This window comes from Lagenorhynchus albirostris, chromosome 20 (assembly GCF_949774975.1).
Source record: "Lagenorhynchus albirostris chromosome 20, mLagAlb1.1, whole genome shotgun sequence".
NCBI classification, from domain to species: Eukaryota; Metazoa; Chordata; class Mammalia; order Artiodactyla; family Delphinidae; genus Lagenorhynchus; species Lagenorhynchus albirostris.
The window spans coordinates 7952859-7973086 of record NC_083114.1 but is presented as its reverse complement, the minus strand read 5'-3'; the positions used below and the strand labels follow the sequence as shown (position 1 = coordinate 7973086).

The 20228-nt window shown below is 53.1% G+C and overlaps 1 protein-coding gene across 2 annotated transcripts in view; it reads left to right on the top strand.

Moving 5' to 3' along the window:
* The first annotated feature begins 3070 nt into the window (after positions 1–3070).
* The window catches only part of NTN1 (netrin 1), a 200439-nt gene continuing 183281 nt past the window's right edge, over positions 3071–20228 (top strand). Inside the window, exon 1 of one of the 2 annotated variants that reach the window (XM_060135640.1) lies at positions 3071–3094. The gene's annotated coding sequence lies outside the window, so the exon portion shown is untranslated. Of the gene's footprint in view, positions 3095–19902; positions 20051–20228 lie in introns of those variants that run through there. The other variant, XM_060135639.1, reaches the window with a different exon arrangement.

Sequence of the window (20228 nt, the reverse complement as noted above, 5' to 3'; positions counted from 1 at the left end):
GTTTCTCTGAATAGGAGAGAATTTTTTTCCAGTGAGTGGCACTGATTAGAGAAATTTGCCGCACTGTAGGTGATATTACTATGTACAGTTCACAGATGGAATCGCAACCGCAGCTCTCCTTGCATGGTTTATCAAAGTCCAGAGTTAACCGTGCAAGGGACCCAGGGGGCCACTTTCGTTGTCCGAAGTGGTGCGATTGCGCCACCTAGTGTGACATAGGAAAGTAGCAGGTCTGTGCTTGACCCTGCCGATGGATAACAATAATACCCCAGTAGTATCATCAGCTAACACTTATGATAGCCTACCACGTGCTATCATTTTACATATATTAACTCATTTAACCCTGCCATAATCCTAATTAAATAGGCACTGTTATCCCCATTGTGCACAGGGGGAAACTGAGGAACAGGGAAGGTAAGTGAATTGACTATGTCGGGTAGATAGTGAGAGGCAGGACTGGGATTTGAACCCTGGAGGCCTGGCTGTACAGTTGCTACCTTTTTTTTTTTTTTTAATTTATTTTTGGCTGCATTGGGTCTTCGTTGATGCTTGTGGGCTTTCTCTAGCTGCAGTGAGCGGGGGCTACTCTTTGTTGCGGTGCGCAGGCTTCTCTTGTAGTTGTGGAGCACGGGCTCTAGGCACGTGGGCTCAGTAGTTGTGGCGCACGGGCTTAGTTGCTCCGCAGCATGTGGGATCTTCCAGAACCAGGGCTCGAACCCGTGTCCCCTGCATTGGCAGGCAGATTCTTAACCACTGCACCACCAGGGAAGCCCTACAGCTGCTACTCTTAATAACTGTGCTATGGCCTTGCAAGTGACTGCTCTCTTGGGAGACCCTAATCTGAGAGTCAGACTACTGAGTCTGCAGGGCTACCTGCAGCCATTCGGAGGATTTCCGAAAGAGAGGAAGAAGAATAGAAAGTTAATACCTGTCTTAGGACAGATCCAGAAAAGTCTTGCCTTTGTCTGGGCCACGGAAATCTTGGTGCGTAAGTGTGAAGAGGGTGCCTCGTTCCTTGGGCAGATTGTAGGGCTCTGAATCCCCCAATTATACTGTAAGCTTCATGAGAACACAGACACGGTAAGTATTTTGTAATGGAACATCTGTATTGAGATACAATTCACATACCATAAAATTCATCCATTTAAAGTGTACAATACAATGGTTTTAGTGTATTCACAGAGCTGTGTAACCATCACCACAATCAATTTTTATCCCCAAAAGAAAGCCCACTCCCATTAGCACTCCCCCCAACCCCCAGCCCCAGGCAATCACAAATCTATTTTCTGCCTCTATGGACTTGCCTATTCTAGACATTTCATAGTAAATGGAACCATATAATATGTCACCTTTGGTGACATTTCTTTCATTTGGCATACTGTCTTCATCCATGTTGTCGCATGTATTAGTACTTCCTTCTTTCTATGGCTGAATAATATTGTATTATGTATTGTATTATTGTATTGTATTATTGTATTGTATTATTATATGCCACATTTCATTTGTCTGTTCATTAGTTGATGAACATTTGGATTGTTTCCACTTTGGGGCTACTGTGAATAATGCTACTATGAATATTTGTGTACAGGTTTCTGTGTGGACGTATGTTTTCCTTTCTCTTGAGTATATACCTGGGAGTTGAATTGCTGGATCCTATGGTAACTGTCTGTTTAACCTTTTGAGGAGCTGTCAGGACTTTTCCAATGGCTGCACCAATTTTTTCCATTCCCACCAGGGATGCATGAGGGTTCCAGTTTCTCCGCATCCTTGCCCACACTTGTCATTATCTGTCTTTTCTTTTATAACATCCTAGTTGGTGTGAAGTGGTAGCTCACTGTGGTAGGACCATTGCTTTGTAGACTCCCGGGTCGTTGAAGCTGGATGGGACCACAGCAATCGTGTAGCCCAATTTGTTCATTTTACAGGTGACACAGTGAATGTGAAGAGAGAAGGGACTAATCCTAGGGCACAATTCGTAAAGAAGGCAGTAATACAGCCCATATATTTTTTTTCTTTTAAGAAAGTAAACTAAAGCCAGCTGGCCCCCCAAAGATGAAAGGCTCTGAATGATGTTAGTCTCTAAAACCTAGGAGAAATTTCTGCAACTATAAAAATCAGATGATGAATCGGTTTCAGTTGTGTGAGAAATTAATCAAAATAAGCAACTCAGGAATGAGGAAGACGTTTACATAAAATAACGAAGACAGAAAACCTGAGTTAACTACTAATGCAGTTTGAAATCTCAACAAATGTCAAAAAATAATTTTTGAAAGAGAAGACACATGATGTAAAATTTTAATAATGGCCTGAAGCTAGAATCGCAGTTTATGCCTGCAAACGTGTGCCCTGAAGCGGCGGCGAGGTCGGCGGAGGGTCCCCAGGTGCCGGCCGCGCGCGTGAACTCGCCCCCCTGAGCTCGGAGGAGGCACCGGGAGAGAGGGTTACTCTCTGCGCGTCCCGGGCCGACCCCTGCTTCTCGCCTGCTGAAGGTGGAGTTCCTTCAACCTTCCCTCGGGTCCTCTTAAACTTTTGTTTCAGGAGTGTGAATATCACATTTCCCTAGTTTCAAGTGGCGACAGTTCTCTATTTTATCGCTTCAGTCATTTCAGCGGTGACTGGGGGAGGCGTGTCACTCGCCATCTTGGATCAAGGGCGAGAGGACCAGTTTCGCTCGGACTTAAGGCGCGTCCTGGCGTGATGACAGTGGGGACCGAATCGGAAGTCCTCGGACAAGACTTCTCAGTCCTCGCCTCTCCCTCCCCCACCCTCAGCATCCGGCCAAAGAGAGATTCCTCCATCCACCAAAGCTGGAGTGGGTAGGATGGGTGCCTTCCTCTTGAGCATCCTTGGGTCCCAAATCACACCCATCCTGTTCTCCGCTGGAGCGGGCGCGGCGGGGCGCCGAGTGGGAGCGAGCGGCTGGGCTCTGCCCGGGGCGGGCTGGGGAGCAGGGAGCCGGGAGGGCCCGGCCGGCTTGACACCACCTGGCGGAGTCTCGGGGAGGAGTCTTAAAGGCGCGCGCTCTCCGCGCCCAGCGCACTCCAGCTGGAGCCGCCGAGAGCTCGCCTCCCTCTCCCGCCCGGCGCCTCGGGAGGTAAGTGCGGTCCGCCGAGCCGGAGTCGGGGCCCGGTGGGGTGCCCGGGCCTTCGCGCTCGGGAAGCTTCGGCCGGGGCCACGGTGGCCGGGCGGTACCCAAGTTGCTTGAAGGCCTCGGAGGGCAGCTGGAGCGGCGAGCGCCTGGTAGGGGACGGAGGGGCGGCCTCGGGCCGGGGCCGTCTGGGGGCGGCCGTCCCTGGCGATGATGCCGGGGAGTTACCGGCGCGCGGCGCACGTTCCAGCCTCGGCCCCGCGCCCCGCTCACTTGGCGCGCTCCGGCCGCGCCCCCGGCGAGCCCAGCCCGCTGGAGCCGCCACCCCCGCTCCGCGCCTTGCCGCACGCCCCGGGCCCCGGCAGCCCTCTCGCCCCGCGGTCGCGCCCGGTCACGCCGGCAGGTCGCGCTCGGCGGCCGGCCAAGCCCTCCCCGGCCCCGCCGCGCCCGCGCCAGCGCCTGCGCCCCGGGCCACCCCGCCCGGCCTCTCGGCGCTGCGCCCCTCGCCTTCCCCAGCTCCAGTCGCTCGCTATTTTCACACCTCCCGGTGCCCCGGCCCCGGCGCCTGATTCAGTGCTTAGTAATTAATTTGGCGTTTCAGAATGGTCAGCGGGCTGGATAATGGGCGCATTCATCCCCCGGGCTAATCTGAACAGAGGTGGGAAGAAAGGCTTTCACAGACAGAAAATGCCATTCGCTGAGCGCTCAAAGGGGCTGTCACTCCCTGAATAAATCGCCGCCGCGCCCGCCGGCTCCTCTGGCCATTTCCATACAGCCCGGCCCGCGCCGCGGACCCGCCGGCCTCGGCCTCGGCTCCCGGGAATCACTCACTCGACTGCCTTCGACGGGAAAGTCGAGCGAGAGCGAGACCCAGGCGGGGCCCTAGGGGAAACGGGGAAGCAGGGGGTTCGGGTTAAGGCCGCAGGGGACAAAGAGCTTGATTAGAAAATCAAATGCTAAACTAGAAGGAGGCGCAGCTAATCCGAGGCGCGGACTTTGGAGCTGAGCTGGGAGAGCGTCCGTCCCAAACCCGAGGTTCGCAAAAGAGGACCCGCGGCCCAGAGCCGTCCGCGGCTGCCTGAGGTCACACAGTAAGTTTCTGGATCCCAAATTGCAAATGGAATCCAGTGCACAAGCCGAGATCGTAGAGACAGGGCCCGCTGGTGCAGTCCGGACCCTCACCAGACGTTTGATTTCGGGTTCCCCGCGACAACAGCTCTTCGCCTGCGGGGCTGGGGATGTGACACCGTGCCCTCCCCCGCCTCCAGCTTGCCACTCCTAATGGGACCCTAGGGTCTGCCCCGGAGCATCAGCTGAGCGGGTGACGGCGGCTTTATCCTCTCACCATGAGTCGCCCCGGCGAATGTTGGGCACAAACGTCTGCGCGCTCTGAAAGCTGGAGCCTCCTCCTGGCGGCGCCCCCTTCCTTCCGGCGAAGGAGGATTGTGCGCTGCAGACGCAGCTCTAACCGCGACGACGGCGCCCCGACGGCGCCCCCAGCCCGGCTGCGGAGCCTCGGGGTGGGCAGGGTGGACTTGGCTCTCTCCAGGGTGAAGCTCCTGGCGCTTGATTTTCCTGCGGTGGGGGGGGGGGGCTCACCGCGCGTCCAGCTCGCGGGGCCGATTTGGCCCTGGGCCCTTCCGCCCAGTGGGACTTTCCCGTCGGGGGAAGAGAAGGAGCTCTGGCCCTAAGGTCCAACCTCAGCGCGGTTGAGAGGCTGGAACAACAAGGGAAGTTGCTAGTGCGGGAAGAGACTTTTCTGGAATGGCCAGATGGGTGTCCCAGGGTGTGTCTGGGATCGAATCCCGGCCACTCACCTTCTCAGCAGTCCCTCCTCCCTTCTGAGTCTCAGTTTCCTTGTCTGCAAAGCAAGGACGAAATGAGATCACACTTGGCGCCAAGTGTAGGGCCCTCGGTGGAAGGGTTCCACGCACCACTCACAGCTCCCCGGGCGCCTCCCCAAGTATTCACCAACACCTCTCCTCGGAGTTTAAGGACTCCGTCGATTTTTTCTCGGGCTGCTCCCGCCTTTGCTGCTTCTGGGTTCTGGTAGCCAACTCTCCTTGAAACCACGCATTCTAAGAGCTGGAAGGGGCCTTTCGAAGATTCTCGGGCCATTGTACAGATGGGGATGCTGAGACCCAAAGTGGCTGGCAGGTGTCATCCAGCTAGTCAGTCAGAGGACTTGAATGGGTGAGGATTTTCATGCAGAGAAGTGAATCTCAAACCTTGAGCATCAGCTCCCCCATCCCCACCCGCAAGCTTCTGTAGGCCTGGGGAGGGGCCCAGAAATCTACATTTTCCACAAGCTTCCCAAAGCCTTTCCACACTGGTGGGATAGCAACTATATTTAGGGAAATCCAGCCCAAACTGCGCTCTTTCCTCAGCAGCCCTTTCCCTCCCGGGACCGCAGCCCCCCCCCCCGGCTTTCTGTGGCTCATATTCAATGGGCAGAACAGCCTTTACTGTCTCCCACCCCCCACTGGAGGCCAGTGGGGGGTGGGGTGTACCTCTAGGAGATGCCTGGGGATCCCCTGCATGTGCAGCCCATGCGGCATCAGCTGCGGGGGAGCTGAGTACCCCGCCAGGTGAGGAATGGTCCAAGTGGGCCGCGGGCTGACTGGGCGTTGGACCCCCAATCCTAGGGGGCTCCTCTAACCAACGCGCTTTCACAGCTGGACGCAACTCTGTGCATGGCAGGCCCCACACAGACAGTACCAATGTGCCCAGGGGCCCCTCTTAGCCGGGCAAACCCGGCCCACGCCAGGGCCAGAGCAGCCCGTCCTGAGCCATCCGCAGCTGTGCCAGCAATAACCCAGGTGCGAGCCGTGGCCCAGAACAGCCGACACCTGCCCTTCACCAGGCTGGGGCTCAGAGGAGAGAAGGCGTGAAGGGGCACAGGGGGAAGGCCTGGAAGAGGGGAAGAAAGTCGGGGGTGGGGGGCGGGGGAGAAGCTGTTAGGAACAGAGGGGGGCCGGGGAGGGGCCGAGTCCCTATTTATGTAAGCCGTTTGTAGCTGCGGACTGTAAAACTGGTCAGGATTCTCTGGAGTAATTCATAGTGTTTGGACAAGACAAACATTGTTCTGCTTTAAACAAACCTCCAGAAAGGTCAGGCTGGTTCATCCCTGTGCTGCGAGCTGCTGAGACTATCCAGATGATGAGAAAATCAGATCCTGGCCGAGGGGCCCAGGCAGAAGGCAGCGCCTCCTGAGCCCTTCGGATCCAGGGTGAGGGCACCCAGGCCTCGGAGGGTTCCCGCTGCAGACGCCTGGCTCCAACTCTGCAGCCAGGAGACGTGGTGCGCGCGCGCGCGTGTGTGTGTGTGTGTGTGTGTGTCACAGGTTAGGGTATGTCGACGATGCCAGCATCATCTGAGTTCTTGAGCAAGGCCAACGTGACCTGAAGTGTGAATCTTCTTCAGGTGGGTGGAGAGTTACTGGGAATCAAAGGCTCATGGAGAGAGAATTCGATCCTCTGACCTCAGGTCCAGATAGGCTCCTGGACACCAAGAAGTCTCCGCTCCTTCCCCAGGGACGCCCTGTCCGGGCCCCTCAGTGTTGCTTTAGCAAACGTTTCTTGAGTGTCCACTCTGTGCCAAGCTCTGTGCTAGGTGTTGGGCAAATAGTAGCGAGCGAGAAAGATGTTACCCCCAGTCGTGGAGCCTACGGTCTGCCTTTCCCTCCCTCCCCCGTATTCCCCAAGAATAGAATCTTCTCACAATTTCCCTTCTAGCCTCTCCACCACCACCATCGCCTCAACAAGCTCCCTGGCTGAGACCCCGCAGACCAGTTCCCAGGCCAGGCCTGGCAGCGAGCACAGCGTTCTGCAAGTGTGAGCTGCCATCCTGATGGTGATTATGACTGTGGTCGTGACGATGGCTGTGGTTGTCATTATGGCTGTGACTGTGATTATGGTTGTGATTACGACTGTGGTTGCCGTTACGAGACTCCACTCTCGAGGGATCTACCTTGACCCCAAGCTGAAGTGGATACTTTTTATTGATACTTATTATTCATGCTTGTTGACTTATTATGAATATTAATTGGTAATTAGGAAAGGATTATTGATGTGCATTAACACCAAAGTCCAGTCTTTCTGTAGTGCTAGTTGTCACCGTCCTATACATGAGCTTCTGTTGCCCGGGGCAGCTTGTCATCGTCTCAAGAGGGTAGCATCCCTGTCGTAACCATGGTGATGGTAGAGGCACTGGGTTAACTGGTTCCACAGGACTTTATGAAAATTATATTTGTCTAGGGCTTTGGACACTTCAGGGTCTTTTTTTTTTTTTGTGGTACGCGGGCCTCCCACTGCCGTGGCCTCTCCCGTTGCGGAGCACAGGCTCCGGACGCACAGGCCCAGCGGCCACGGCCCACGGGCCCAGCCGCTCCGCGGCACAGGGGATCCTCCCGGACCGGGGCACGAACCCGCGTCCCCTGCATCGGCAGGCGGACTCCCAACCGCTGCGCCACCAGGGAAGCCCCCAGGGTCTTTTGTATATGCTTTGATATCTATGGAAGAGATGGAAGGAAGGAAGGAAGGAAGGGAGGAAAGGGACAAATAATTTTACCATCCACATTTTTCAGAAGAGGAAGTCAAAGCTCAGAGGGGTGAAATGATTTGCCCACTGTCAGTTCAGGCTGCTATAAACAGAACAACGTAGACTGGGTGGCTAGAGCAACAAATGTTCATTTCTCCCAGTTCTGGAGGCTGGGAAGTCCAAGATCAAGGTGCCGGCCAATTTGGTTACTGGTGAGGGCTCTCTTCTTGGTTTGCAGATGGCTGCCTTCTTGCTGTGTCCTGACATGGTGGAGAGACAGGTCATGTTTCTCATGTCTCTTTAAAAAAATTTTTGTAATTAAATTAAAATTTAAAAATTTAGATATAATTGACATGTCACATTATATTAGTTTCGTGTCTCTTTTATAAGGACACTAATCCTATCATGAGAGCTCCATCTTCATGACCTAATTACCTCCCAAAGGCCCCACCTCCAAATGCTATCACATTCGGGATGAGGGCTTCAAATGAATTTGGGGGGAGGGACAGAACCATTCAGTCCCTAGCAACCACTGTCACAGGTGTGAAGGTCAGGAAGTGTGTATGCCTGGCACACAGTCCAAGCCTGCACCACCCTACCACCTACCCAAGCAGCTCCTGGCAAACAGGTCTAGGGACCTGGGATACCTGGGGTGCCTCATAAGCCAGGTGCTCAGCCGGAGGCAAAGAGGTAGCTCCCTAGGCTAGGTCATGTCCATCCAGCCTTGTGTCTAGTTTCTGGCATCATTCTGGGGGCTGGCATGGTGGTACTCCCTGCCTGATGGTAGCATCGGTGGAGGAGAGGTCACCTCCTTCCCCACCACTCCTACTTTCCTTTAATACCTTATTTTAGTTCAATAATCCATGCGCTTACTCAATCTGTTTGGAATCAATAGTCCATGTCTGTTTTCATCCCGCACCGCCTCTTGGAATTAGTCCCGTAAGTTTTCTCCCTGTGTGACGTGTAGACCAGTAATACCTCATTTTACTGACATTTGGGGAAAACAAGGTGTTCCACATCATTGATTTTTGCAGATAACAGAAGCTTACTCCTTGAAGCATAGAAACTTTTCTTTGTAATCATTTCCCCCTCCACAATCATGAATTTTTTGTCACTTCCCTGGTGGTCCAGTGGTTAAGACTCTGTGCTTCCCATGCAGGGGGCGCCAGTTCCACCCTGATTGGGGAACTAATATCCCATGTGTGTGGCACAGCCAAAAAACAAACAAAACAAAATCATGATTTTTTTCCCCACCTAATTTAGCAGAACTGAATTTAGCAGGTGTTCCCTAGGTGTGGTTGAAGGGGTGACCCACAGTCCATTCTGAGGAGTCATTCAGAAGATGTCTTTTGGAGTATTGGCTCCTGGGCAATTCACTCAGCCTCCCTGCCTCAGTCTCCTTACTTGTAAACAGGGGAACACGGGTGGATGCTCTCTGAGAGCTGCTCCCACGCTTTCCTAACTCCACTGGGCTCTCAGACAGTAATGCCCTTGGTAAGTTGGGTGGTTGTAAGATGTGCCCTGACCCCTGGGTGGTGGCTGGGATGAATTCTACTGTCAGCTGTCACTTCTCAGTGTGTCAGTGTCCCCCAGTCACCCATTCCCCCAGGATCCTGGTCTGTGGCTCTCTGTGACCCTGGAAGAACTGAAGATGCCTGACCTCATAAACACTTCTAAGTGAAGAACTCTGGCTTCACTGCAGACTGAAATCCCCAGATATCATGGCAACTCTTCTCTCAAAGGCCCAGGAGACTATTAACACAACCACAGCCATTCTGAATCGTAAAGGGATGCCGCAACCCTGGCCTCCAGAAAGGGGGGTTTATGCTACGTTAATACAGACGGCAAGCACCTGGCAAGCTTATGTTGGAGGCACTGAACTCAGCCTTGTGGGCGGTAAAGAACAGGGCGAAGTGGTCACACAGCCCATGGGAAGAAGACCCAAAGGAAGACTTCAGGGGATTCCCTGGTGGTGCAGTGGTTGAGAGTCCGCCTGCCGATGCAGGGGACACGGGTTCGTGCCCCGGTCCGGGAAGATCCCACATGCCGCGGATTGGCTGGGCCCGTGAACCATGGCCACTGAGCCTGCATGTCCAGAGCCTGTGCTCCGCAATGGGAGAAGCCACAGCCGTAAGAGGCCCGCGTACTGAAAAAAAAAAAAAAAAAAAAGATGATGCCAAAGGAAAACTTCAGGAATGTTTCAAAACCACACTGTTAGCGCTCCCTCTTTTTGTTCCTTTCATTTAACCCAAGCTCGCCTTTTAAGATTTGCAAGAGACCCGCTGAATCCTGGCATTCCTAGAATTCAGTGGTGTATTAGTTCCTATGGCCACTGTACCAAATTCCCATGAACTTTGGTGGCTTAAAACAACAGAAATTTATTCTCTCACAGTTCTGGAGGCCGGAAATTTGAAATCAGTATCACTGGATTAAAATCAAGGGCTGTGGTTTCTCCAGAGGCTCTGGAGGAGAATCGGTTCCTTGCTTCTTTCAGCTCCTGGTAGCTGCCAATATTCCTTGGCTTGTGGCCACATCACTCTAATTTCTGCCTCAGTCTTCACGTGGCCTTCCCTCTTCTATCGTTTCGGATCTCCCTTTCCCTCCCTCTTATAAGGACATGTGATGGCATTTAGGGCCCACCCAGTCAATCCACTGTGATCTTCCCATCTCAAGATCCTTACCTTAATCACATCTGCAAAGACCCCTTTTTGCCACATAAGGTAACACTCAAATGTTCCAGGAATTAAGGCATAGATATCTTGGGGTGGGGGGTGGGGAACATTTTCAGCCTACTGCAGTTGGTCATATCAACTGTCCATAATTTTGTGCTTTGATTAATTTTAATGAATCTGTAGTGCACTCCTATTCTGTGCCAGGCAGTCTGTTAAACACTGGGGATTCAAAGGGAAAAGACACAGTTCCTGTCTCAAGAAGCTTACGGATTCGTCAGGGAAACAATATGATATTAAGAGCTATAGGAAAAGCCTCCAAGGCCTTGGACATACCCAGAATTCATCATTAAGAGTTCAGATTCCTTATCAAAGTCTACAAGGCTCTGCATACTCTGGCCTGTACTGACCTCTCTGACCTTACCTCCCACCACTCCCCATCTCACTCACCAAGCCCCCACCAAACTGACCTTCCTCCCGTTCCTTACACAAGTCAAGCTCTGCCTCAGGACCTTTGCACTTGCTGTTTCCTTTCCCTGGAACGCATGGTCCCCCTGTCCCCCCACCATATCCCCAAAGCTCCCTTCATCACTCTGCTGGATCCTTCTCAGAGAGCCCCCCCACCCCCAAGAACCTTGTCTAAAATCCACCTCCCCTCCTGGCACTCTGTCGCCTCCCTTGCTTTATTTGTGTCCCTGGCTCTTATCGCCACCTCCACAAGCATTTTGAGATGTGATGACCAGAACTTCCCAGAAGATCCTAAACCCAAATGCATCCTGTTCGTATTGCCAGTTGTCTTACTTTTTTGGCCTTAGTGAGACATTGAGCTAAATTTCCAGTGGATCGGGCTGGGACTGGGGCTGGGGTGGGGCCTCTTCTAGGAGGAAATTGTAAAAGAAAGGAGCCATTTTTCATTGGTCACAATGACATGTGTGTGTGTAGGGGGGCGGTGGGATGTGACCGAGTGGCATTTAGTGGACAGGAATCAGGGATGCTGAATGACTATTCTGCCCCAAATGCCAACAGCACCTCTGCGGAGAAACTGTCTTAGGGAAAGAGTTTGTATTTGAGTCCTAAAATAGTACTTTTCAATTGTACTTGATAACCTTTCACCCTAGAAGAGTATTTCAAATTATTTCTCCCCCAGTACATCACCTTCTGCTAAACCTGTCTGTGTCCCACGAACCACGTGCACGACTTCTAGAGATCCTGCAATTCACCGTCCTCCTCCTGATATCACTCCAGGCCCACCTCTACATTCGCTGGTTTCACTGAGGGGACCCCCTCCTTCAGATTTTGTGTAAATGTTCAGTGAGCCAAGCCCCAACTCTGGGCTCAGAGGTCCCCCACGATTTTCCCCACCCAGAGAATCATCCTTTTATTTGCACCCTTTGTTTCCCTCCTCCAAGGCCAGTCTTCCACCCAGGACAAAGCTTCCCCGGACGGTGACCCATTTTCTTTATTGTAACAGTGTTCAGGGTGGGACCTTGTCAAAAGCTTTGCGCAAATGAAAATAAATTACATCTGCTGGTTCCCCTTATCCACAGGCATTTTTCACCCCTTCAAAGAGCTCTGATAGATGAAAGGATTTGGCGGATTTGGGGTTTGTATGGGTTTCTCTGCCCAACTCTGGAATCCTCAACCAGGAAGCCGGCAATAGGGGAGGGCCTGAGCGAAGATGCAGATGAACAGCGCTGACGCAACGGACAAACCCCCCAGGAAACCTACACACTATACCCGCTCGCTCTTACATGCTCTCAAACCCTTTCCGGAACAGTCATATCTCCTGACGTTCCTATCGAGGAACCTGGGATCCCTTGAGCAATCTCCATGAGGCTGATCAGGGGAGCTGGGCTCTCAAAGCCCCGAAATGAGAGGAGGCCCCTAAACTCTTCCAGGGTGAGTGATCTGAGGATTGAGTTAGTAGAAGACTAAAAAAAATCTCAAACACCCTCAACCATCGTATATTGAGCATCTACTCTGCCAGCTTCTTTCTTTTTACAGGTGCATCTTTCTAATCGCCCTGTCAAGCCTATAAGGTAAGTGTGATGACCCCCATTTCACCGTGAGAAAACGGATGGGTTTCCTCCTCGATGGCTGAAGCAACTTGCTCAGGGTCACACAATTAAGTTGTGAATTGGAATCAAGGTTTGTCGAAGTCAAGTTCTTTCTGTTTCCGAAAGTAACACAATCAGTCCAGACTCCATTGAACCTTCTGGGGAGGCCAGGTGCCTGTATCAGTTTCCTCTGCTGCTATGATTTCCAGTCTGTGTTGGAAGTCCTGGGAACCACTTCATTTAACGTGTGTTCTCTTAACCGGACCAGGTGTGCTCAGAAGCACTGTCCAGCCAGGTCACAGCTCATACTTCTGGTAGACCTGGATCCCCTCTCCTGTCTAGAGATGGCTGAGACCCATTTGTATCAGATAATGTCAGCCAAGCCCGTCTTACCCACAGGTGCTGACTAAGAGCTGCAAACACTGGAACCAGACCATTTCAGTTCAAATCCCTGCTCTTCTACTCATCAGTGATACGAGCTTCAGCAAGTTACTTTCCTGAGTCTCAGTTTCCTCCTCTGTAAAATGGAGCTAATAATATCCCTATCTCATAAGGTTCTTACACGGATTATGAGTTCATGACTGACAAAGTGCTCAGAAGAGGGCTTGGCACACAGCAAGCCTTATATAAATGTTTGACTTCAAAAGTAAAACCCTCAGTCATGCCCAAGGTGAAGGTCCCTCACGTCATCTCATTTCTCCAAAGCCCGGACTCTCCTCCTGTCCTCCTCCCTTGCAAACCATTAGCCTGTGCCATCTGGTGCCCCCCCATGATGGGATGTTCCCTCCCCTGCATCCTCACCCTGTTCACTGGTTGTCCCCAATTCCCCCGCCGCCTTCATGCTTACCCCCAAGCCTGGCCCTCCCCTGAGGCCCCACTCACGCTGTTCAGTGGGGCTGTGTTCTTCACCCACACCACACACACCCAGTGCCCAGGCAGGGGGAACCGTTTTCCTCTTCAATCCCCATTACTCTTTCCATCTTCATGAAAACGACGGCAACCCCTGCTCCTTTAAGGCCAGAACCACACAGTTGTCCCCCCATCCACATCTCATCCATGCCATCTCCTCCCCATCGAGGTCACTCTTCTCTTTCTTTGAAGAGGTTGATGCCGAAAGCTCGGCCTCTGTGCACTGGTGCCGAATCGAATCTCGGAGACAGAGTTCTGGGTGAAGTAGCAAAGAATAGCTTTATTGCTTTGCCAGGCGAAGGGGGACATAGCGGGTTCGTGCCCTTCAAGAACTGTGTGTCCCAACCGGGGGAATATGGTGAGGAGTTTTACAGCAATGTTTCGAGGGCGGGGTTGCCGATAAGGATTAAAGGGCCTGTATTCCTTTAATCTGGCCTCAGGTGATCTGATCTCTGAAGAATGCTTCATCAAGTGGTTAGCGTCTTCCATTTGTTGGGGGTTTAGTTCTGCCAAAGAGCGAAGATATTGTTCTGTGTATCCCTTGAGGCGAAACCAGGAACCTGTCCCAAGGCTGCACTATTTTTTCTTGACTGCTACCCCCTTGTCTCTGCATCCCCTCCCTTCCCTGATTAGCAACTGTTTGAACCTGCCCTTTGGAACTCAGAGGTCATGGAGGCTGAACAGAAAGGCTCTCGCGCCCAGGAGCCCCACAGGGTGCTGCTTGGTTTCAAGATCAGCATCTGGGTCAGCAAGCCCGGATGCTGGTCCTGAGGAACTTTTAGCCCCGGTGGGCAGGCCATCTGGTCAACCTCCCCATCTTCAGACACCTCCCCCTCTGCTTCCCAGCAGAAACCCCCCTCTTGCCCTTGGCGGGGCTTGTCATCACCCACAGCTCAGCTTTGTTCCACCTCTGGAATCCTCGGCGCAGGCATCCAGTTTGGGACCATGGTCTCCTCAGTTATTCCCACCTCATCACTTCTATCTTTCTGACCCTCTAGACCATCTCTGTCTAACAGAACTTCCTGTGATGATGGGAAATGATCTTTTTTTTTTTTAATTAAAAAATTTTTTTTTGTCCACACAGCACATGGGATCTTAGTTCCCTGACCAGGGATTGAACCTGTGCCCCCTGCCTTGGAAGCATGGAGTCTTAACATCTGGACCACCAGGGACGTCCCAATGGAAAAGTTCTTTACTGGTGCTGTCCAAGTCAGGGGCAATGGAGGAACTTAGCTTTACATTTTATTGAATTTTAACTCATTCAAGCTGAAATGGAACATGTGACATGTGGTTATTGGCTACTGTCTTGAACAGCATGGGCTCTGGTCCCCGGCCTCTCTGTTTCTTCTCCCATCAGTGGCCTGTCTTCACCACCTTATCTCTTGAGCTTTGTCTCCATGGTCCATCACATCAGCCACATTGTCCCTCTGTCCCACCTCCTGGAAAAAACCTTCAACTCTGGATTAATCCAACGGTTCTGCTTTCTCCAGGTCTGCACAGGGGCCGCTGAGCACTGCTGGGGCATGACTTTGCTGGGTGGCATTCTTTCTTGTAGATAGTCACCAACTGCGATAGGTCTTTGAATTCTGCCCAGCAAGCATTATCCCCTTCTCCATAATGACCCAATCAAGACTTCCTGCCTTTCCAAATCTGCTCCCTCGCTCTCGGCAGGTGGCATTACTTCCTATTCTTTTGTAACAAGAGACGCTTTCGGACCACCTGACCACCTGTTTTACAAGGCTAGTTTTTATCCGTCTTCAACCTCCTTCTGCTTCCTATCAACATTCAGGCCTGTTCAAATAGCCTTATCTTATAAACAACAATAAAAAAAAATCCCAACCTTCCCTCAATCCCATGTCACCTTCCAATCACCCTATCTCTTTCCTGCCACTTGTTTTCACACTTCTGGAAAGTTGTCTATCCTTGCTATCTCCACTTTCTCACCTCCCATTCACTCTATAACCTGGGGTGGTCTGGCTTCTGTCCCCACCACTCCTCTGCCACTACCAGGCAAGGTCACCAAGGACTTCCTTGTAGTTCAATCCAAAGTACTCTTTCAGATCTTATCTTGACCTTGAAGGCATGCAACACTGCTCACCGCCCCTCCTTCCTTGGAACTTGCCCCTTGGTGTCTGGGACGCCTGAGTCTCCCCGTTTTCTCCCTCCTACTCTGGCTACTTCTTTGTTTTTTTTTGTTTTCTTTGTTTTTTTTTTGCGGTACGCGGGCCTCACTGCTGGGGCCCCTCCTGTTGCAGAGCACAGGCTCCGGACGTGCAGGCTCAGCGGCCATGGTTCTCGGGCCCAGCCGCCCCGCGGCATGTGGGATCTTCCCGGACCGGGGCACGAACCCGTGTCCCCTGCATCGGCAGGCGGACTCCCAACCACTGCGCCACCAGGGAAGCCCCTACTCTGGCTACTTATAAGTTTTCATGAAACGGCCACATTTTTGTCTCGCACAGGCGATCCTCAGGCTTCCCACGTAAGGCTTGATGCCAAGAACGCTGGCTCCGCCTCCTGATCGCATTCCTGGCCCAAACACCTGGGAATGTGTTTTCTCACCCAAGAGCCTCACTGTTGTGTTTTGAAACACCAGTTTGTACTGTGAATCCTGCCACTCAGAGCCTGACACGCCTTTTTGGGTGTATATTTATAACCCCCACTTTGAGAAGCTCTCACCACACTTGGACATCTGTTTTTTTGCATTTGTCCCCTCAAAGGGCAGTATGCTATAGGGACACTGACGAATTAGAAGGCGTCAAGAGAGGCTGCAGAGCGGTTGGCAAAGTGTCCTGCAAGAACTCATTAAAAGAACTGCGGGGGCTTTCCTGGTGGCGCAGTGGTTGAGAGTCCGCCTGCCGATTCAGGGGACACGGGTTCGTGCCCCGGTCCGGGAAGATCTCATATGCCGTGGAGCGGCTGGGCCTGTGGGCCATGGCCGCTGAGCCTGCGCATCCGGAGCCTGTGCTCCGCAACGGGAGAGGCCACAATAGTGAGAGGCCCGCGTACCGCAAAAAAAAAAAAAAGAACTGGGGGACTTCTCTGGCGGTCCAGTGGTTAAGACTCCATGCTTCCACTGCAGGGGGCACGGGTTCGATCCCTGGTTGGGGAACTAAGATCCCACATGTCGCACGGTGTGGCCAAAAAAAAAAAAAAAAAAGAACTGGGAACATTTTACCTAGAAGAAAGAAAACTGAGGGATGATAGATGGCTGATTTCCAACATTTGAAGAGGTGAAGAGGTAGAGCCTTGGTCAAGGCGGCTGTGTGGAATTGGAATGGAACCAACTGTACAAGTGGCAGGGAGGAGGGTTTTCCCAGAACGTTGTGGACCTCCATGATGCAAGGTGACAGTCCTACCCACCAGGATCCACTGCGGAAGATAAGCTTAGACCTAAGTGATCACAATAAAAGTGGAAAGTGCCCCACCTCCCATACGCACATGCTTCCTGAAGACCACTGACCTAAGCTCGCTGGCGAGGTGCACCCCAGGGAGGATAATTTCCAACTTGCTGCCACACAACGTCCATCAAAAGCTCTGGGACAGAAACAACATAGCAAGAAAAAGCTTCAGAACGCTGGGCAATCCAGTCTTGAAGATACTCCAAAGTAGACCAAGTTGGGTGGGCAGTGAGTGGGGTACCCCAGTGTACCTCTTTCAGACCCATCCTTGTCAGGATGTCTTCCTGACTTGTGTTTTGTTGTGATGCTGTTGGCTTACATTATGGCCCATCACAGAAACCCTCCGAGAGGTTTAGGGATGGTGAGGATGTTTGCTTGTTACCTCACACTGTGTTCTCTTTATGAGGCCCCCCAGGAGAAATTCCTGTCTGATTTTAGTACCAAGAGTAGTAATTCTCTTGAGTAATAGGTCTGTTTTTAACTCATGGACACTTGGAATTGTGTAACTGACATAGTCTCCTTTTCACTTTGGCTGTGGGAAAGCTTAGGGACAAAGTTGTGGCCCACTCCCAGAAGATGAATAGGGCATCCCAGGGAGGGTTTCACCTTTATTCCCATCTCTACTTTGCCTTCCCTCTTGGTTTTTCTCCTCTTAGCTCTCCTTATTTTACTATACACGATCAAGAACAGGAAGCAAAAATAAACAAAAATCACCAGTAATCTCACTATCCAGAGATACCCACAATTAGCAATGTTGTCTTTTTATGCATATTTTAAAAAAAATAAAAATGAGAGTATACTGTGCCTAGTGTTTTTTGGGGGGCATAGTGTTTTGTAATTTCCTTTCTTCATTTTATAATATGTCACGAACGTCTTTCCATGTGATTAAATGTTCTTCTTTAAATAACTTGAAATTTCTATGAAGAGCTAGCAATTTAATACTACCAATGAACATTTCTACATCCCCTTACTGTGTGCCTGGTTTTATGTACATTCACATATAAATTTATACGACGGTACACCCATGTAGATGATCTAAGTACAATATTTATTACACATATTATAAGCTATAATGTTCTTATGTGTTAACTCATTTGATGCTCACAACCCTGTGAGATAGAGATTGTTGCCCCCTTTTACAAATGAGGAAACCAAGGCACAGAAAGATGCAAAACTTGTCAAGGTCACACTCTGGCTCCAAAGCCTGTGCTCCTTGACTGCTGTGTTGCCTTTCAGTATGACATTGGGATTTCACAGTCCACAGGGTTAAACATCAAAAAAAAAAAAAGAAACGTTTATCTCCTTCCACCTCACTTTCTAATTTATGTTATTTTGCCTTGTTTTAAGTACCTTGTAAGTCACCTGAAATCCCCCTCTGCCACAAGGCAAGGCATAGATAAATAGTGTGGAGAGTGGTACATGGCACAAGAAGGCAAAGTTAAAATGTTACGCCAGGGGAGGGGATGAGTCCAGGCTGTCCTGCAATGGAATGGATTTCTTTCTTTGGGCTGCGGTGAACTCCCATCCCTGGAAGTTCACCGCAGCCCAAGGGTGCAGTGAACTAGGGTGGCTGTCTCTCAGGGAGGCTGGGGAAGGCCGTGGTCCAAAGAGACTGAGCTGGGCCAGGCTAGCCCTGAGGCCCCTTTTTAGATTCCCAGAGTTTATGAGAATACCAGTAAGACAAAATGAGGCACTCAGTGGAGTGAATGCAGCAAGTCAGCTGTTGGGCCAGAACCAGGACCCTGGGCTTTCAAGCCAGGTCTATTACTAGCTCACTCATCTAAAAGTAACAACCGCAATTCAGTTCCAAACTCTCAGCCCCGTGTATTCTTTTCCCAAAGTGCTTTGGCTGCTGCTGCAAGATGGTCAAAGGATGCTATTACTGTCCTCCCCCCTTTCGTTAAGGTGGCAGAGAAGGAGGCAAGGAGAAGCTGGGTGGCCCCGAGGATGCCCCATGAGACTCGAATTGGGTGGGATTATCCATTTGACAAGTGTGAGGAGAGGAAGAAGCCAAGTTTCTATGCCTGGATTTGATGTTTACTAGCTGGCAGATCTTAGGCAAGTTTCTTCACCTCCTGAGACCTCAGTTTCCTCATCTGCAAAATGAAGCTTAATACCTACTCTGCAAAGCTGTTGTGGGCTCCCACAAGACAGTATGGGCCACAGCACCCTTCAACACTGAGCCAGCAAGTACCTACAGGGCTGCCTCTGGATCTGGGGAGGGCTAGGCTGCCCCCAGCCTGAGCCTGACAGAGCCGTCTGGGAGGGGCGTTGGCCAGTGCCCAGGTGCCGTCCCGCTTTTTTCCCTCTTCACCCTCCAGCCCACCACAGCTCCCCGGGCAGGAAAAGGGCAGCTTTCCCGACAGATAGGCCCACCGCACGGTGACAACTGTGGGGAGGGGGGCGGGGGAGCAGCTCTTTCTCTCCGGACCCCAGGGGCTTCGGGCGGGAGGGGTGAGCCAGCGGAGGCTCCATCTTCCTCGGCTCTTCCTTACGATCCTGGGCTGTCTGCCCACGGGGCACGGCCCTGTGCGCGGTGCCACCGGGGCCATCAGGCCGGGTTAGAGGAAGGCCCGACCCCGGCGCAGCAAAGAAAACAAACACAGATGTGTTTGCCTGGGACCAAGAGGGAGTAAATCGCCCCCTCCCCCCGGCCTGCGCGCTCCCCCGGGCGTGGGGCCGGCGGAAACCTGCGGGGCTCTCCGCGCAGCGCGGGGCCGGGGCGACGCGGACAGACCGGGGCCGGCCCCTCCTCCCTCCGCGGGGTGCGCGCCGGGCCCAGCCCCCTCTCCGGGGTTTCCCCGGGCGCTCTCCTTGCTTTCCCTTTGTCTCTGCTTCTCCTTCTCGGGCGCCCCGGTTCCCACCCGCTCGTGTCCTCGCTCTCTCCGTGTCCCGGGCCGCTTCCCTTTAAGTTTCTTCTTTCCCGGGGTTAAAACTTTGCGAGCGAGCGGGCGGCTGCTCGCCGACGTTATTGGCCGGCGCCCCGCCCGGCGGCCCCGCCCCCCGCCCCCGCGCTCCCCTCCGCCCCCCACTCCTTGCGCGAGTGGCGGCGGCGGCGGCGGCGGAGCCTTCGGAGGCGTGCGTGCGTGTGTGAGTGCGCGCCAGCCAGCGGGAGTGTGTGTGCGCCCCGGGCGCGGGCTGGGCGGCACTCGCACCGCGGCGGGAGCGCCGGGAGCCGGGCGGCCGCGTCGTCACTCGGGCGGGAGAGGCGGCGGCGGCGGCCGGGCCGGGGCTGGGGCAGCGGCGGCCGCGCCGGGCATGGAGCTGGCAAGCCCGCGCTGAGGCAGGGCGCTCCTGCTAGCAGCCAGCGAGAGGCTCTCCGCCGTCCGGCGCGCAGGCTCCCCGGCCGGGGCCGGGCAAACTTTTCTTTCTCTTTTGCCCTCTCCTGAGGTAAAGTCCCGAACGCGGACTCGCCGGCGGGGGTGCGATATGGGACTGCTGAGCGGGACCCCGGGCTGCGGGAGGAGGGTGCTCGGGCCGTGCGGGCTCGGGGGGGCCCACGAGCTGTCCTGCGTCCGAGTTTGGGGTGCTGGCAGGCCGGCCGCGGACGGGCGGACGGGCGCGGGCC